Genomic DNA, 18745 nt, shown 5'->3' with positions numbered 1-18745 from the left:
ATATGTGGCTCATTTTTTTGTTTGGAATTGATTCGGTGATGGCAACTGCCAGGGGACAAAAACACTAATTGCATTAAAGTTTTTAATAGGTCAGCTTCATACAGCCTCATTTCCTGCAAACAAGAAAATGAGATTTACTTAAATAATGGTGTAATTGTGCAACATAATCCAGTCCTCGGGGAATTGCTGTGCCAAGTAAAACCAAGTTTAATTGGACAAAAGATAACACTGTTTTTATTGCACAGACAAATGAAATACAAGATAAAAATGATATCAAAAGTATCCTTCATGGCACAACCACTCGATGCATCTCCGCAGTCTTATTTGTTCCATAGCCTCTCTGTAGAAAGCACCACTGTGCAGAAGTACACAAACCCCTGTCCTGGCAATTAGAACTGATGGGAGCTTGGGTAATGAGGCTGGTTTAAGACTTAAACCCACTGATGATGCTGGCAACCTAAATCAATAACTGACAGATAATTAGGCTGAGTAATATAAACAGATTAATATCTGCCTGCCTGTCAAGGTACAGCAGCAGCAGCAGCAGCAGCAGCAGCAGCAGCAGCAGCAGCAGCAGTGAACATGGGAAATATGTGGGAGGGTGTTTGAAGGACCGTTCAGCAACTAATGGAGAGACAAGGTGAAAGTCTGTGTGGACGACATGGATGAATAGACATATTGATATTGACTATAATGCTGATGTGTCTAAGCAAACATTTGAGAGGTGGTTTTAAAAATGGTTACACTGAATATTTGAACTGTTGGCTATTCCTCTCCTCTTTAGAGCTGATTATATTAGATCAATTATCCAGGTTGTCTTCTCAGGTAGATTCAGTTCAATTCAGTTTATTTATGTAGCACCAATTCACAACAAATGTCATCCTAAGCCACTTCATAAGAAAATATATTTCAGTTCTATCATATATATACTTTCCAATTGATCCTAGTTATAAAACAGTACAATATGATCAAATCGATACTGCAAGTCATTTAAAAAGTTTCTATCTATGGAAACCCAACAGATTGCATCAAGTCATTGATCTGCATTCATAACATTATATACTAGATATCTACAAACTGCAAAATTTAAAAGTCCAGAAGTCATAAGTTTATAGTTTTTTATTTCTTTGTGTACTGTTTAGTGATATCTTGTGTTATAAAACACATGGCTGTGAAACTACTCTGCTATTACAGTGTTTTGATGCTGATTCTCTTTTCTATGCACCTTCAGTATTCAAGTATAAACAGAGTTTTGTGTCTGAGAGCAAAACAGACAATTTCAGACACAAAGTGTCTGACACTTTGTGTCTGAGTTTTTTTGTCTAATCTGATCTCCAGAACATTTAGATGTCGGTACAACCAAAGTCCGAATAACTGAATCACCTAAATAAAAAATATTTACATAAGATGTGACATTATGTGAACTAATTCATGCTCCAAATCTTCATTTCTGTACAAGTTAGTGCATTGCAAACAACAAAGAACAAAGCAGTTACTGTTCCTTTTTAAAACGAATCTGTTGTTAATCTGTTATTACAGCTGTGATAATCATGAAATGATGACATTTCATGACAAAGATATTGTAAAACAAATGATCTCACCGTGTCAAAACAGACCCACTTATGCATCAGAGGGTTATAACAAATGTATGTAAAACAGGATGGAAAAAGTCTTGGATGTATAATGTTTAATTAGTCTTTTCTTTGAAAAGAACTTAAGACATATTATGGAGATATTTGCTGGACTGTCAGATTGTCCACATGCCATATGTGGGCAAACTGATATATTCATGTGCAAATAACTTTCTACAGCTGAACATTTATTGACTTCTCAGAGGAGTTGCTCAGTTTATCATTGATTGTGTTATTTGTTTGTTGTTGTTTTTTTCTTTAATGGATCTCCTGTGGTATAAACTGATATTATTATTAAACAAGAAAGCAAAGTCAGTTTGGGTTTTCTTTGTTTTTTGCTTTTTTCTTTACATTTCATTATCAAATTTCTAATATTCTCCTACTAATGTTTGCCTACGTTCTTCTTCTGTTTGCTACAGAATGAGTAAATACTAAAGACTTAAACTCCAACTTCTATCTTTATCCAGCATGCCTTTTGCTCTGCAGCCAAGGCCAGCATAGTGCTGGCTGACAGACGCTGGACAGTGTGCAGAGCGGGTTGAAGGTGAGTCAAGCTGGCAACCAAGTCTGCAGCCAAGTTGATAATTCTGTTAGCTTGCTCGGCTACAGCCGGAGCGGCGCAGTGCCCTGCATGCACCTGGCTTTTAGAGCAATCTCCTGAGATAGAAACAAAGCGCGTGAGAGGGTGGTGGAGAGATAAAAAGGGGGAGTGAAGGAATGGAAACACAAGTGAGACCGAATAAAATATAGAGAGGAAGAGATAAAAGGCCTTTCTGTATTCACCGGGTTTCCACGGTCTCTCGGGGCCAGGATCACCTCCACTTATTGAAGAATAGGAGCTGCTGCTGGACTGGCTGATAGCTGAGACAATGTATGCGAGGGCGAAGTGAGAGAGGACAAAAGATGAGGGGGGGAAGGAGGGAATATGACAAAGACAAAGAGGGCTGGATGAGGAGAGAGCTGATGAGAGGAGCTTTCACACTAGTTTTCCTCCATTTATGCCCCGGCGTTATTAAAAACAAACAGGCGAAGGCGGCTCACTGAATGCACAATCGTGTCACTGGAGTTTTGGGTCACTGCAGCACTGAGGCTGTACATCGCCAAGGTCAAACACACAGCCGAGAAAAAGAGACAACAATCTCCAGATCTCTATTAAAGCTGTTCCCCCTGCCTTCATATTAGCTTTGAGAAAGCCCACATGGTCTAATAGCTCTGCTGCAGCCTTTAGGACCCATCATGAACACGTCTCATATAAATGCAGGAGTTTCACATTTCATAAACTGTGTGAAAAGCATTAAAGGGGAATAAAGTGGAACTGCTGCATAGAACTTCAGCTTGAGTCGAAAAGGTTTTTATATGTAAAATTGTCAGACTTTTTCATTACTGATATCAGAACACAATGAAAACGTATTTTCACAGAACAGAATAAGTTCTGATTGGTGAATGAGAACTGACCAGAAATCCAAAGGAAAGCCTGGACCGAAATACCTTCATCTCTGGGAGCAGATCCTGAGCAGTGTGATGGCTGGACATTCCCATCAGGTCTGTATTTGCATGTAATTGAGCAGATGAACGCATCGCCTTCATTCATTGATAAATTGTTGCCAGGATGAACCCGACTGCAGCAGCTCCATGATTCTCTTCCTGATTTCTGCTGACTTTCCCATCAGAAAGCAGTGAGTTCCAGGTGAGGCCTTAAAATCCATCGTCAGGTGAGCCTTCAATTAACTTTCCTCTTTCACTGCACTAATCACTCAGGCACTAAGAACTGTGTATTTAAACTTCTGGTTTTGAAGACATCAATAAGTAAATCTCTGGCTCGTTTCTCTCATTGTGGTAAATAAAAATTATTGTATTAATTCTAACAAACCTAAAACAAGAGAAGTTTGTGTATGTAAACTTCTGGTTTCAACTGTATGTGTAAATGTGAAATCTGATCTAATGCCACAAAAACCATTAAACATTCCATATTTACAGATTATTGGAATTAAAAGACAAACATTTCAGCTCAATGTTTCAGGTTTGGAAGCTCAGAAATGAAAAGAATTGGAGTTTATGTGTTATAAATATAACTCTTCTCTTTTAATCAATAAAATATGCAGCATATCACACAAATTTAGTTTTATTAGTGACCCCTCCGCCCCCAAAATAAAGCAAAAACTGAGTCATAGAGCACCTCGTGATCATCGTACTTATTTTATGAGCCATACAATAACTCAGGAACCAAAAAACACCAGAGGAATGTTGACTTTCTGAAAGACCATGTCTGTCATCCATGTTCATTCCAATATCGAAACAAATGGTAATAAAAGAAGGAGACATGGCCTGAATAAAATCCTGTAGAATGCATGTAACGGAAAATTGTAATTGGTATAATTTAGCTCTGGTTAGCTGGAGCAGAAAGAAACTTAACGAGGGTTCGCCACAGCGAAAAAAATGAATAAAGAGTCACTTTGTGAAGGAGAAGCTTGACATTATCAGCTCCCCCGGAGATGCACAGCCATTTGCAGATAAATTGAGGCCCTTAGTTTAAAGTTAATTGGATCAACCTGTGGTACACCTTTGGAGTCACAGAGGTCAGTTCATATTATTCATATTCAGGTAATTATGTATTGCGTGGATGTCTCTTTGTCAGCCTGCTCTCTAAAGCCTGAACTGAGCTGAACATGTGAGGAGGTTAACGTGGCCTGGAGCAGCGGGAGGAGCAGGCCAAGCACCGGGTTACCACGCTCCAATTTCAGCCAGGAAAAAAGAAAAAAAAAACATGGAATGTGTTAGACCATTTCTGTTTGTGACATTATGAGTACACAATTACACCCATCATAACATGCATGCTGTTTATATTTCAGCCATTTCCGTCCTCACGCCATTCTTTAGGTCTCTCTTGCACTCAGTCTTTGAGTCTTGTTCACACACACCCTATTCTGTCATACCTCACCTACACACACTCACACATACATTTTCCTGCCATGGGAGACTGTGGCTTATGTCCCAGTGAATAAAACCCCCATTATTCAGCTAATTAATAACTTAATTAAAGCTTTCTGGCACGTCAGCCGTGGTTGATTACATCATTATTAGGAGTAATTGGGGATTTCTTTAATGGCACCTTGAGAGAAGGAAGCAGAGAAAGAGAGAGAGAGAGAGATTCCTGTAATTCTTACAGTGTTCAGTTTAGCATTTATAGAATCACTCATTCAAATCAAACTGTAACAATAAAATTGAGCTCAGTTTAATCAAACGACATCAGTTTACTGCTCTGTGCAGAATTTTTCTTCTCACTAGTGAACTCATCAATAAATCAGTTGGCAGCTACTTCGGGATCATTATTTAGCGTTATGTGTTGTGCCTTGAATGGAAAAATATAAATCTGTATTAATGCAGAAACACTAGAATATATGTATGAAGAAAGAATTATATTTAAAAAAACTACATTTATTTAAAAAATAATAATTTTCAGTACGCAGAGAAGCAAATGATTCAGTTCAGTCCCACTGCAGGACAAAACATAAAAATGTTGCCTCTTTGCAGTGATCTCACACAACAAACACATGAACATTATACATAAACAATTGGATGGCATTCATGAGATTCTAAGATATGCATAATAACAACAAAATATTCTGAACATGAAACTTTAGAGAATGTAAACACTGTTCCTTCTCCACCAGAGATTCACATTGAGATGTTACTTTCAAAATAATGTCTTCGAACATCATCAGCCTTCCACCAGAGACTGTCAGAAGTACTACAGCACCAAGGGCAGCATGTCTACACAGTCATTTATAAAAAATAATACAATTATTTCAAATCAGACTTTGAAAACTATCTGATGACATGGCACCTCAGACCACCAGTAGCTGGTTTCCATTACAAATGACCACCAAAATAGTTGGAAGTATTTTTTCTGCATGAAACTTTTTCTATTTGTCTTATTAGGTACACTCTACATATAAATTGAAAATTGTTCATTTTACACATTTGCAAACCCCCTGCATCTACATATTACATAGATACTGTTTGGGTCAATTTGAACCTTCAGTCAAAAATGGTAAAACCATGTCCAATTCAATTTGTTTCCTTGCAACTATGAGACATATTTCCCCCCCCACACACACACACACACACCACACCATACACATACATGCACACGTGCACGCATATAAGCCCACTTTCTTGATATTCTTTTACTTCACTAGGAAACTGTGAGGTGTTCATACAACTTTTGACAGGAACCTTTTCTGTTCCTGTGAGCAAACTCCACCCACACTGAGTGGACACTCAGCAGAAGTGGGGGAAAACATAAATACTCTCTGCATGACTCATTTGTAGAGATGTGCTGATCAGGTTTTTTCCTGCCGATGCCGATGCCGATACCGATCACGATCACCCATGAGGGCCAATCACAGATACCAATCACATAATTATTATTATTATTTTTTTATCATAAACACTACCGGTTACATTATGTGGAAAAGGGAACCATGAACAGCGAGAGCAGAACCAGCGTCTTACATCGCAGCTCGAAGACTTAAATAATTTTGCGAGTTATTTGTTTAGCTTTCTGACCGTCATGCTAATCCGGGTGAGTGTTTGTAGCTGTGCGCTACTTTACCTGCTATCTGATCCTCCATATGTCTCTTTTACTGCAGTGAGCCTCAATGTAGCCAAACTCCGTCAAGTATGGCATCGTTTTTATGTTGTATTAACTTCGTTGTGTTGATGCATTTTGACGTGCTTTAATTTTCCACCGCAACAGGCAAACTTCCCCATTCACTCAGTGCGTTATAGTTCCACATCGCTTAGGATTTGTTGCTGCGCGTTTGCACAGCGTGAAGGAAAGAGGAGACCAGCTGCACAGGCAGGCTGCAAAATGAGATGCAGGTGATCGGTATCGGCAACAAGAGCCAATCGGTGATCGGCGATCACCGATCATGCACTTTTTCACGAAAATCGGCCAATTATGATAGGTGACTGATCGATCGGCACACCTCTACTCATTTGTCTTGATTTTAATCAGCGGGTCAATTTGACCCACAACAGAATACGTGTCTCACGTTCAATTATAAAAACTATCCCTTGAAAAAAGATTCAAAATGTAATATAAAAATAATGTACAAAAGATCCATTTCAAGGATAATTATTGTTATTTTTGTGTGTGTAGGTTTTTTTAGTGAACATAAAAAAATATAATTTTCAATACATAGAGAAGCAAATGATTCAGGAGTCCAAATGAGTAAATGTCCAAATTTACTTATTTGGACATTTTTATTTGGACATTTTTATGTCCAAATAAGTAAATGAGTAAATTGTCGTCATTGATTCTTTATTTTTTGAGAAAAAAAAAAAACATTGCACAAATATTGATTGAAATGGTTAGTATTGGAGTTAATAATCAGGTACAAAATGTTTTGGAGGATTTTTTTGGTTTCTGACACTGTTGCATGATTAAAGGCTTCACAGGTCAAACTGACTCAGGAACTTTATTGCTGTACCTCAGAAACGAACATAACAGGAGGGTTAACAGCTTTGAAATAATATCTGGAGAACTTTTAAAGAAATACTGTTGGAGTACTCAACTTTCTAGGTTCATGTATGATCAAAATTAAGACATGCAAAACTGTTTAACAGTCTGCTGTTAAACAGCTGCCCCTTTGGTTCTTAAACAAGTGGTACTGCTGGTTCTACATAGAACCCACCTGCCAGTTTGCCTGTCGGACCAGAACCGGTTTCTAATTCATTGTTTTGCAGGAGCCCAGAAGTCATGTCAGACCTGAGTCAACCGATCATCTAACAAATCGAAAATACATTTTAGATGTTGTAAGCTATATGATAAAGTTATTTACGGGATCATTCAGCTGTAAAGTTGGGTTATATTGTTAAATTCTCAGATTTAATTGTAAATAAGTGAGTCAGTGATCATTTGTTGTTGTGTGAGGAGTTTCTTCTGGCTGGTATTTTTGAATTAATTCCTTCATAAGACATTAACAAGTCTGACTGACAGAGCCCCAACTCAACTAAACTTGAACTTTATAAGTAATTATGATTAATTGTAATATAATTACATAAACCAACCATTAATGCAAATGTTGAATTCCATCATAGTCATAGGCGAAGCTCAAGGTTACAGAGTCTTCTGACATGTAAACATTTAGAATATTTTATAGCTTCTTACCAAATTAAAAAACATTTAACTGACTTCCACTCACCCCGGCAATGTTGAATCCACTGTTTCCTGAGTGTTGTGTTGGCTATTGAGCTATGATAAACCATCTGAAATCTCCTCTACAATGACTGAAACAGGAGAGCATAATGAAATGAGTCCAGACAAACCCAATCCTTTCTCTTTCTGCCTCATTAGAACCTCTTGTCCATTCACTGCACACTCCCGGGTCTCAGGTAGGAGCCACTGAAAGCCCTGCATGTGAATCCATCTGGCTTCTTATAATCAACTGCATGTTGAAAGGAACAAAAAGTCGACGAGTGAAAAGAGGTGGCTGTTTGGTTTTATTTAGCTGGGATTTTTCATTAAGCAGTCTGTAACTAAGACTAATTATTGTCTAATTTATTCATCTATCATTTTAATTTTCTTTCTAATTTCATGTACTCTTGTGTCAATAGTACCCTACCTCTGAAATAGCTTCATATGTGGCTTGGTAATGAGGATGATTATGTCTCACAATGTATCATTAAATCACAAAGAGTTCTGGAAACATCAGCTTTAACATCTGGAAACCGCATCCATAGAACGGTGAGGTAATGGGAAGACTTTGTCCCAAGCAGGGCTGCTCCTGGATGGACGGGTGCAGCCATAACGAGGCTTCGCTTCGCTCCGGTCCAGTCTGGTCTCTATAGTTAAGTTTACAAAGTATTTACCCTCTCAGAAATTTCTTCTGTTTTTGCTTTTTTGTCACACTTAAATGTTTCATATCATCAAACAGAGATTTCAGAGACAAAGTCATGGCACCTGGTCATGTAGCTCTGAATTGTTGTAAACGTTCACACAAACTGGACAATTTGGAAGGTGTTCTTGCATAGCAGGTCCCCCTACACTGGCATTTATATAAACCCATGAAGGCTCATTTTAGGAGAATATGTCTCCCACCTACACACCAACTATAAACATTGTACCACTGGCTTGGCACAACTAAACTTTGACTTTAACTCAGCCTTTAGGACTGCTAATTAATTAAAAAGCATGTAGGATTTTATGGATTTATTTTTTTAGATTCTGAATTGCAGTGAACCTATGAAGACAATTACAGGCCTAAATTCTTTGAAGGGACCAGTGTGTGATTGATTCATCCCCCCCTATTCAGATTTAACTGAATTTGCTACCGAAAGGCTTTTAAGGTACAATTGAGGATGGGACAAATCTTCTATTTTCTTATTCAAGTCTGCTGTCTAAGGAAACAGTACTTATTGGTGTGTTGAAGGACACTGCGAATGGCTAGATTTCTGTCAAAAGCAGCAAACAATAGAGCCTGATGTACTGGTCAGTCTTCTTTGTCTTTTGACAGGTGACAGCTCTCTCTTTTAATGTCCAAAGTGGAAAATGTAAATAATAATCAAGTCAGTCAGGATGAACTTTCCTTCATGACTTTCTGTGCGCTGGAGAAATGGCAAACCGTAAACCTCCAGGCAGATCCATCTCCAGCTTCCATTCTATTATTTACTCAGGGTCAGAAGCATTTCTGACTAATGAGCAGCTCTGCAACAATACATGTTCAAGCCATTGAGGAGAATATCGTGTTTGTGTAACAGAGCTATTCTTAAGTGGATTTTATTGGATTTTTTTTACCCTCTAAATCCCTTTTATTATGCTGTAGTAGAGGAAGAAATATTACAGAGGAGCAATACAGTGTTTTTTTTATTCATTTCTCTTAAGAACATTTAAACAGCTCTAACCTGTGAGAATTAAGAAGCTGGAGCATTTGTCCAAATTTGCTGATCCACTTTTAAATCCTTATTTATTTAGCTTTATACACTCCAGCACATTGGGAGTCGACTGACCATAAGCTCATTTAAAGACACAATTTCCAACTTAATCTCCTCACACAAAGGCACAGTGAGAAACAAATAAGTGAATTACAAAGATTATCTCATGGCTATCTAAATCTCTGGCATTTTATTTCCAGTAAAGCTAATAAAAAAAAAAATACATGGGATTTTTGTGATGATGCTGAAAGGTAAATGCTTTTGTTTTCAAAAACAAAAACATTTACTTTTGCTTTTGATGAACCTAGAAGGCTCATCTTCATGCTGTGGGGTGCTTAGTATCAGACATGCTTCAGAGGGACATTTCATACCATGGAGAGCAAACTATTTAATAATCTAAAGACGGAGTTAGAACTCTGCCAGGATCAAACTCTAGCTTAGATTTCTACTTTCTAAGTCTGAAAGGAATTTGGACTGATAAGTAAACAAATGAAGTTTGTTTTAACATTCATAACCATCTTTAAAACGTTCTCTTGTCAGAGTTGAACTAGACTGTTCTTTGTAACATTCTCCCAACATTCATTCTGAATCTTTTGCTCACATCAGCATCATCCATTCAGTCCTCTCAGCTTTTACAGCCCATGTGTGATTCATGTCAGTCTGGGGTCTGCAGCTCCTGACCTCCGCTGCAACTGCCCTGCAACTTTTGGATGCATCTCAAATGCATCTGAATCAACAAGCTGAATTACCTGCTTTGCATGACAGAAGGTTTTGCATCGGTCTGGTCATTAAACGTTCCTTTGATCCAGGTGTGTTGGAGCTGGAATCCTTACAAAATTTGCAGAACAGTGGCACTTGCTGGAGTTGCAGAGGCTTGATGTAAAAGGAGAAGCTCCTCACAGATTCTCCCAATGAGGAAAACTGCAGAGGACTTATTATGTGACTGAAAACTTAGAAGGGCTGTTATCACTTTCCAGAGGTTTGCATGTACTCTTACTCAAAGATCAGAATTTATTTTTATTTAACTTTCTATGTTTTTAACCAGAACAAAATCCTTCTTATATAGAAAGTGTGTTAAAGATTTTCAGAATAAAATGCCTCTTGTAGGACTGTGCTTTTTGAGCAATGTCTTTTAAACTGAAAGTCTGATGTTTACCTCATTTGTACCTTGACTGGCAAACTTCCTCCACTGATATCTAAAACATTTATTAAATTGTCAAATGTATTTGCTTAATGTTCAAATTAGGTGTATTCCAACCACTTACATAACCACAGGTGTGTAACATCAGGAGCTGGACTTGGCCTCTTAGTTCCAGTGAAAGGAACTCTGAATGCTTCAGCATACCAAAACATTTTAGACAATTCCATGTTCCCAACTTTGTGGGAACAGTTTGGATCTGGTCCCTTCCTCTTCCCACATGACTGAGCACCAGAGCACAAAACAAGGTCCATAGCAGTACGAATGGAGAGTCTGGTGTGGATGAACTAGACTGGCCTGAACAGAGTCCTGACCTCAACCCAATAGAAAACCTTTGGGGTGAATTAGAGCAGAGACTGAGAGCCAGGCCTTCTTGTCTAACATGAATATGTGACCTCACAAATGCACTTCTTGAGGAATGTTCAAAAATCCCCATAAACTCTCCTAAACCTTGTGGACAGCCTTCCCAAAAGAGTTGAAGCGGTTCTAGCTGCAAACTAACATCATATTGAACCATATGGATTAGGAATGTAATGTCACTTAAGCTCATATGTGAATCAAGGCAGGTGAGCAAATACTTTTGGCAATATAGTGTATGTCCATACACAAAACAGAAAATATTCTTGTTTTTGTTCAGAGGTACTCAGGTACAGTGAGATAATATTTTAGCTCAAATCCGCTTATTTAATTAGGGTCCCATATAAAAATCATGTCAAATTATGAGGACATAGTTTTCAAACTTTATTTGTGCTGAATATAGAAGCTAAAAGTCGTCGTCCTCTCTGTGAGACATGCAGCCAACATATTCAGTTGTCAGACTAATAAAAAGGAGTGTATGTCTAAAATGGGATTGATAATATGTAATCCAGGAAAGACTGTAATCCTTTTCATGACAGATAATCAGAGTATGGTCAATTCAGCTTTTCATCAAACAACACTGACAGATCAAATAGGAAATGATTGAAATGCACCCCAGTGAAACGAGCCTCTTCGACAGGATTAGTGTTAGGGATTGAGGAGAAATTCTACGTAACAACAGACCAGTCGTCCTCCTTTGAGGATTTCCTACTGAGAGAATGTTCAGTGTGCCTCGGCTTTAATCAGAGCTAAACTTGTACAACTGACGGATGCTAGCCAGGTGGAGCTGCAGTGAATACTCATGGATCCTTCAGCACCAAGAACCGGTTTCAGATAAATCATCTGCATGGAGCCACAAAGTGAAGAATTAACAAGATGCTAACTCAACTAGCTAACACCAGTTAGCACATAAAACACTCAAATATTTCCACTTTCACTGGAAGTCAGAACTCTAGCAATGTCCCAATCAACTGAACTGTGTTTCAGCTGTAAATCAGAAACCAGTTTATTTGTTCTGTGACAATAATAAGACATACAAGACTACTAGACAAAAACCATATCGTCATGATATATGAATTCAAACATGTTCACACTTGGACAGAATTGTTGGTGCCAGTCTGTTGATGATTTTATAATAATGTACAGAATTATGACATTATAATAATGCTTAATATGTTTTTTCAATGATTCTATTGAACCACAATGCAAAAACAATGTATGTTTTACATTGATTAATATTCAGAAGGAATGTATTATTATTATTATTATTATTATTATTATTATTATTATTATTATTATTATTATTATTATTATTATTATTGTCAGTTTAAATATATTTCAGTTGCCACTGTAAGGTATCCAGTCATTAACAGAGGAGAACCAACATTTTTGTCAAAAAGTATAAAACAGTTTTCTACAAATATTAAAGCTCTAAACAAACATGCAGCAGCCATCTTGGGTTTTGAGGTCAGGTTTATTGAGAAACATCCAACTTGCCAAGTTGTTTTAGACAGGACGTTAACAGAAAAACCAGTGTTGGTTTTGCAGGTTTGGACCTTTCTGTGTCAAAGCTCCAAAGTTCTGAACCAAAATAACAAAATGATTAAATTCTTTAACTTGAGCCTCAATTCACGAGCCTGAATGAAATGTTCAGTTTCTGCTGTGTTGGGCAGAAACAAAATTAGAACACCGTTTTAGACTTAACTGGTCCATTTTTTTTAAATCTAATGGGTTGCCACCTACTGATGCACCAACTGTATTTCAGAACGTGTAGAGGCATTTTGCCCCAAATGGAAGCCAAGTATCGGCAGTAATAAGTAAAAATAATGTTGCTGAGGGGCCTGTTTGTATATCGGCTTGTGTCTGCCTGACGGCCAGACTGTGCCACTGCCTCCCTAACTTTGTGTCATGTGTTAACACGCTCTGTCACGCTGGCTTCTGGCCAGACACAAGCTAATCGCTTTGTGTCATTTGCAGCATTTCCACGTGTGTAGGAACGCCTGTGAGCTAAGAAACACTCCCCTCAGACATTCCATCAAAACAAAAATCAATCTGTGCATCAACTATTCCGTTTCACAAAAAGAGAATTAACATTTTGAGCTTCCTTTAATTGGCTCCATTGCAGCCATAAATCACAGTAAGATACAAATGTGTCCTGGTATGACAGTCAATAAAGTCATTATGCAGGGAGGCAGATGGGAGCTGTTGCTGTAATTTCCGTTTTGGATCAGAACAACATGAATTCATGAATTTGAGCTCTGCTGCCGTCCAGCAGAAGGCTGGAGCAAATAAGCACTTCTCTGATGACTGCATGTCTCTTCACACTCTGACAGCGGTCATCTCTCAACCAGCACACAGCTGCCTGCTGGCACAAATCAAGCACGGCCAAATTTAATCAGCTGCACATGGAGGCAAACCAATCCGAGGGCCTTTGGGCAAATGCAAATTTTACTTCTACTGTAAAACTGCCCTTTTGCTTTCTATTCCCATATTTTTTCTTCCAGTTTGAGAAACATGGGTTCAGGCAGCAAAGACAGCATAATTAACAGCATTGTGTGAAGAAACATGCGATAACACTATGAGATAATAAATTGCAATATTTTAAATGCAATCTAATATAAATAACCTAAATGGGCTTATGATTGTAAAGTGCTGCCTGGGTGTGGGAACCCCAAAGGGCTTGCAATCTGAGAAGTAGTGGTCCATACATCCTCCTCCTCTACAGAGTCCAGAGAAAAAGTTCTGACCTACATTTTACAGCTCATTAACTATACAAAGACTAGCTGCAGAAAATAAACCGACAGAGAGCATGAGTGTGTTGTCTCTGGGCTCATTCCTGAGAGCTAATGTGTGGGAAAGTTACAGCTCCTGCATGCACACGCCGCACACTCAGAGAGGCTCAAGAGCCAGGAGCGAAAGAAATCTGAATGTGACTTGATGCTTATGGAGAGGACATCCATGCAAACAAACAGGGACAAACACATCCAGGATTTTATATTACCATGAAGGAGTCACTGTTATTTATGTGTTGGAGGATGAAATGTTTATATTTCAAAATTTCAGAGCATTTATTATTACTGATCTTTTTCAGATGAGTACTGCACTTTAAAAATGTTCAGATATACAACCAGAGAAACTTCCAATCTTGTTCACAATATATTACCAAACATAACCATTGGAATACATCAGTCTAGATCAGTGGTCCCCAACCTTTTTATTACCGCGGACTGGTCAAGACTTGGAAATTTTGCTGCGGCCCAGAGGGGGGAGGCGTGAACGGTCAGGTAAGGTAAGGGCATGTTGGTCGGGTCTTGTATTTGGGTACGGTCTTCCAATGCCACTTTTGTTAGCGCAGAAGTTGAGTTTTTACACTCAGTAGTCTTTCTTTCATCACCAACTTCCCCAGCCAGGGAAGTTTCTACTTTGAGATTGGCCAAATCGTTCTCGAGGCCAGATCTCTCTTCATGGGTCGGGTCTTGTAAACTCCCACGATGGCCTGATGAGCCCATCAGGTGTGTTGGCGAAAAGTAGCGGCTTATAGTCTGAAAAATACGGAAAGACATTTCCAGGAAAGACATGCTACATTAACTCCCGTGTCAAGATTAAAGTTACATCTTACATGCCCGATGTTGAGAAGCTGTCCAGTGACGTCCATAAACAGAAGTCACATTAAACACGTAGGCAATTTATAAATTGATTAGTGATTTTTGTCAGTATATAATTAGAAATACACTTAGCAATATTATTGTGTTTTGTTGCTCAGATCCGAGGATGGTTGTGTGTCAAAAGAGAAGAGGAAGCTGCTATGTTTACCATTGCACTGATGTGCTTGGCATTTGCACAGAAATCAGATTTAAACTGTATTAATTTAATTTTATATACTTTACCTATTCAAAACGCTGCTGCTTTATTTTCAAACTGCAGGTTGCAGGTTGATCGAAAAAACAACGTGTGAATAAACAACAAAATTGCACTCTGTATAAGCGGCACATTATACAGGTTCAATTTTGTTGTTTATTCACACGTTGTTTTTTCGATCACACACTTTACGGTGATTATTTACAAAGAGCAGATTTTCCGAGTTCCAAAAGGAAAAAAATGACCCTTTTCCGGTTGATCTTCATAATAAAATTGTACATTGTACAACAGAGTCACGTGATGCATCATTCCTTCCAGAACGCACTGCAGGGAAAATAAACATTTAATCATGAATACTAATTATGTATACACTTAGTCATTTTGATAATAGTCTAATATAAACACTTAAAGCCTGTTTTGCCTTAATTCTAAGTCTTATATAAGGTTTTTAATTTTTTTTGGGACTCCAGACAGATTTGGTTTTTTTGGTCCAATATGGCTCTTTCAACATTTTGGGTTGCCGACCCCTGGGTTGGGCCATCAGTGTCAAAGGACACTTTGTTTCAGAATCAGTCATCAAACTGTTTGTATTTTTAACTCAAAAGCTCAGATTCTTGTCATACTTGTCTAATATGGTCATCAAAATTTGCTCAGCCAAAATTATATTAAGGAAATAGTCTCATGCTGAAACAGAGACGTTAATTATGATCGCTAGAGGCTGTCAGTAGCAAAAACAAGCACTTTTACTTTCCCTTGAATAACTGTCATTTGTAATTATATTGTGACAATTGCCTGTCACTGGGTTCACTCTTAACACTTAAGAATGTCAGAGATTTTAAAGTTAATGTTTGAATGTCAGATACAAACTTCTTTGAGACCTTAAAGTGTGAGCAGACTTTCAGCTAGTTGGATGTTGATATCTAATGGTGAAAAACGGAAGTATAGCTTGTCCATAAATCCATATGCAAGACTGCTTAAGATTGCGTATGTGTTTCAATAATCACAGGAATAATAGTCATATCATCAAACCAAATCTTGAAAGCCACAGAGAATAATATGTAGGTTCTTGTTCTGAACATAAATGACATAAAATAACAGTTTCATTAATGATTGAGGGTCCTGGATAAATTACAGGTTTAACTCAGTAAATGTCTCTTTTTTCCTTTCAAAATCAACAACAGGGAGATTGAGAAATGGGCAATGTCTAAATGTATAAGCAGTCAACAAAAACAGCAAGTTCTTCCAGTACAGTCATAAAACTAAGCACACACAGACAGATATGTCGTTGTGTTCTTAGGCAGCAGTGAGTACAAAGAAAGAAAGAAAAAGTAAAGGAGCAAGAACATATCAGGACAGAGGGAGTAAAATGAAGTTGAGGAGAGCGGAAGGGATTGATTTTCTTTGACATTTCCCACTGAAAAAGTTCTGAACTCGTCATAGGGACTCAGAAAAAAAGAAGAAAGAAACCATATCTAATACATACACTGGCTCCTCCAGCCGTTCCTAAGCAACAGCCTTCACCCAAGGCGAGATCGACGAGCTATGGAGGAAGAGGGATAGACAGAAAGATAGCAGCAGAGAAGCAAGACACAGATAGAAATACGGAGATATGGGAGTGAACTCTCTACAAAGCGTTGGGTGGAAGCTTTACTGTATTGATTTTAGGTGATATCCATGTTTAATGTTTCAGGATGGTGTTGAAAAATCCAATGGATTCTATTTGGAGGACTGAAGCTGCCAAAAGCAAAAGGAAAGACTGGAATGAATGTTTCAACAAATATAAACCGATACAGAATGAAAAAAGAAAATGTAGTTTTAGAATGTTTTTTCAAATTCCCTAAAGCTACTTATTTCATTATTTCCTACTCAATTTACAAAGCAGTCATTCTTAGCTTTGCAGCTGAAGAACTATTGATGCTTTCACATGTCGTCATAAGTCTCCAATAATACAGAAAAAAAAATCCCTGCAGGATCTGAAAAGTTACTAAATATAACAGCCAAATATAACAGTAAATTGGTCAAAGTGCCTTATCTCGTCCTAACCACACCCCCAAGAGTATATTGGCTCTGCCCACTTTGGTGAAATTTTTCAAAATGTGACTGAGGGTGTAGGTATGGGTTCACAAGGGGGTTAGTTACACTACAATGATTATTTAAAGAAGAAAAATACTGACAGGGCATTGGCCTCTCCAATGTTAGCAACAAAATACATCTTTCAAAAACAATTCTGTACTAGAGAGCAACATTTTCAAATTTCCTTCATAAGCATCTGATTAAGCTGCAACATCAAAATCGTCGACCATGAAGTCAAGCTGCTACTTAAAGAAAGCTCACAGAATCCAACAAACTAATAAATAGGCCATTCTGGAGATTAGAGAACTAAATAAAAGGAATTTTACACATCCTGTAAAATTAAAAGGAGCAGATTATGGAACATATGTAAAAAAAAGAAGAAAAAACATACAAAATTAAGCTATCAAAAAACTTCCAGCAATGGCAGTTCATAGCAAAAAAAAAAAAAACAGCTAGTAGCTTTTTTCTAACTCATTTTATTTCATTTTCTTTTTAATACCCATGGCAGCAGCATCACTTTTCCCAGAAACCGAAGTATTCCTTTTAATCCAGTAACATGCAAGTCTCAAGAGACACTTTTTTGACATATTTTATATACATATATAGAATACAAATCTTTTTTCCTCTTGAATGTCTAATAAGTATCAGACTTCCACTGTAGGAGATTCTGTCTGCGCATGTGAGAGAGGTTGGGAGCACAAAGAGAATATTTAACCTTCACTCTGGCATGGCAGCCACCAGATGACTGCTGACACCTGCACTACAACTACCCTAAGAAGACAAACCTGCAGACACACATACAGAGAACAATCAAACATTTAGGAGGTGTTGCTTTGTTTTTGCCATCATCAGAGAAGTCCCAGTGTGTGATGAAGAGATAATGAAGCGTGTAGGCCAAAAATCTGGATACATTAAGCTTCACCACAGATACTTCAGTAATGAATGCCCATAGAATTGCAGAATAGACCTGTCGATGTTTCAAGGCCTGTTTTTTGAGAAATATGGCTGAAAATAACATGCCCAAAATTAATTGAATGTATCTCAAGAACTAAATTGTTTTGGTATCAAAACAAAGGCAAGACCCGGCCTAGAGAATATGTTACAGCTCTAAAAACCACCCTGCCTGTTACTGAAGAAAGTGAATTAATATGATACACAGCAGAAATTAATTTAAAAAATCTATTTCCGCCTAAAAAAAAAAACAGTTCAATACATGAAGATTCCTTTCAGAGCATGCAGATGAAATCCAAAACATGTAGTAAAGAACAGTACACAATCTGACCTTTTACTGTGCCAAGTTTCATGAAAAAAAAAGTTAATCATATGAGTTTTAGAGAGGTACTACTTGATAAAAATCTAGGCGGACCTCCCAAATTAGCGATTTTGGCACAATTTGTGCCATTTGAACTTTCTCAGTTTTTTTTCTGTAGGTTCTGTTTCAATCATTTATTCTTATATAATAAATGATTATTTATCAAAGATAAGTAATTATATCTAATAATTGTTTTTGGAAATGTGAAAAATCCACATTGCATTCATCCATAAGAAGAGAAAAAAAATAGACAAATTGTAATAGTCTGAAAATGGAACAGATTAACTCACAATAGCATTTCAAATAGAATTATATAAAAATGAAAATGCAAATAGCAATGAAAACTAATTTGTCAAAATGATATGATCACAGGAACAA

General features: G+C 37.6%; 1 protein-coding gene across 4 annotated transcripts in view; it reads right to left on the bottom strand.

The window, feature by feature from the left end:
• The window catches only part of nlgn1 (neuroligin 1), a 378835-nt gene that overhangs the window by 100119 nt on the left and 259971 nt on the right, over positions 1–18745 (bottom strand). The gene's annotated exons all lie outside the window — the stretch shown is intronic.

The sequence above is a fragment of the Poecilia reticulata genome, linkage group LG4 (genome assembly GCF_000633615.1).
Source record: "Poecilia reticulata strain Guanapo linkage group LG4, Guppy_female_1.0+MT, whole genome shotgun sequence".
Taxonomy (NCBI): domain Eukaryota; kingdom Metazoa; phylum Chordata; class Actinopteri; order Cyprinodontiformes; family Poeciliidae; genus Poecilia; species Poecilia reticulata.
This window is presented reverse-complemented; position numbering and strand designations above follow the sequence as displayed.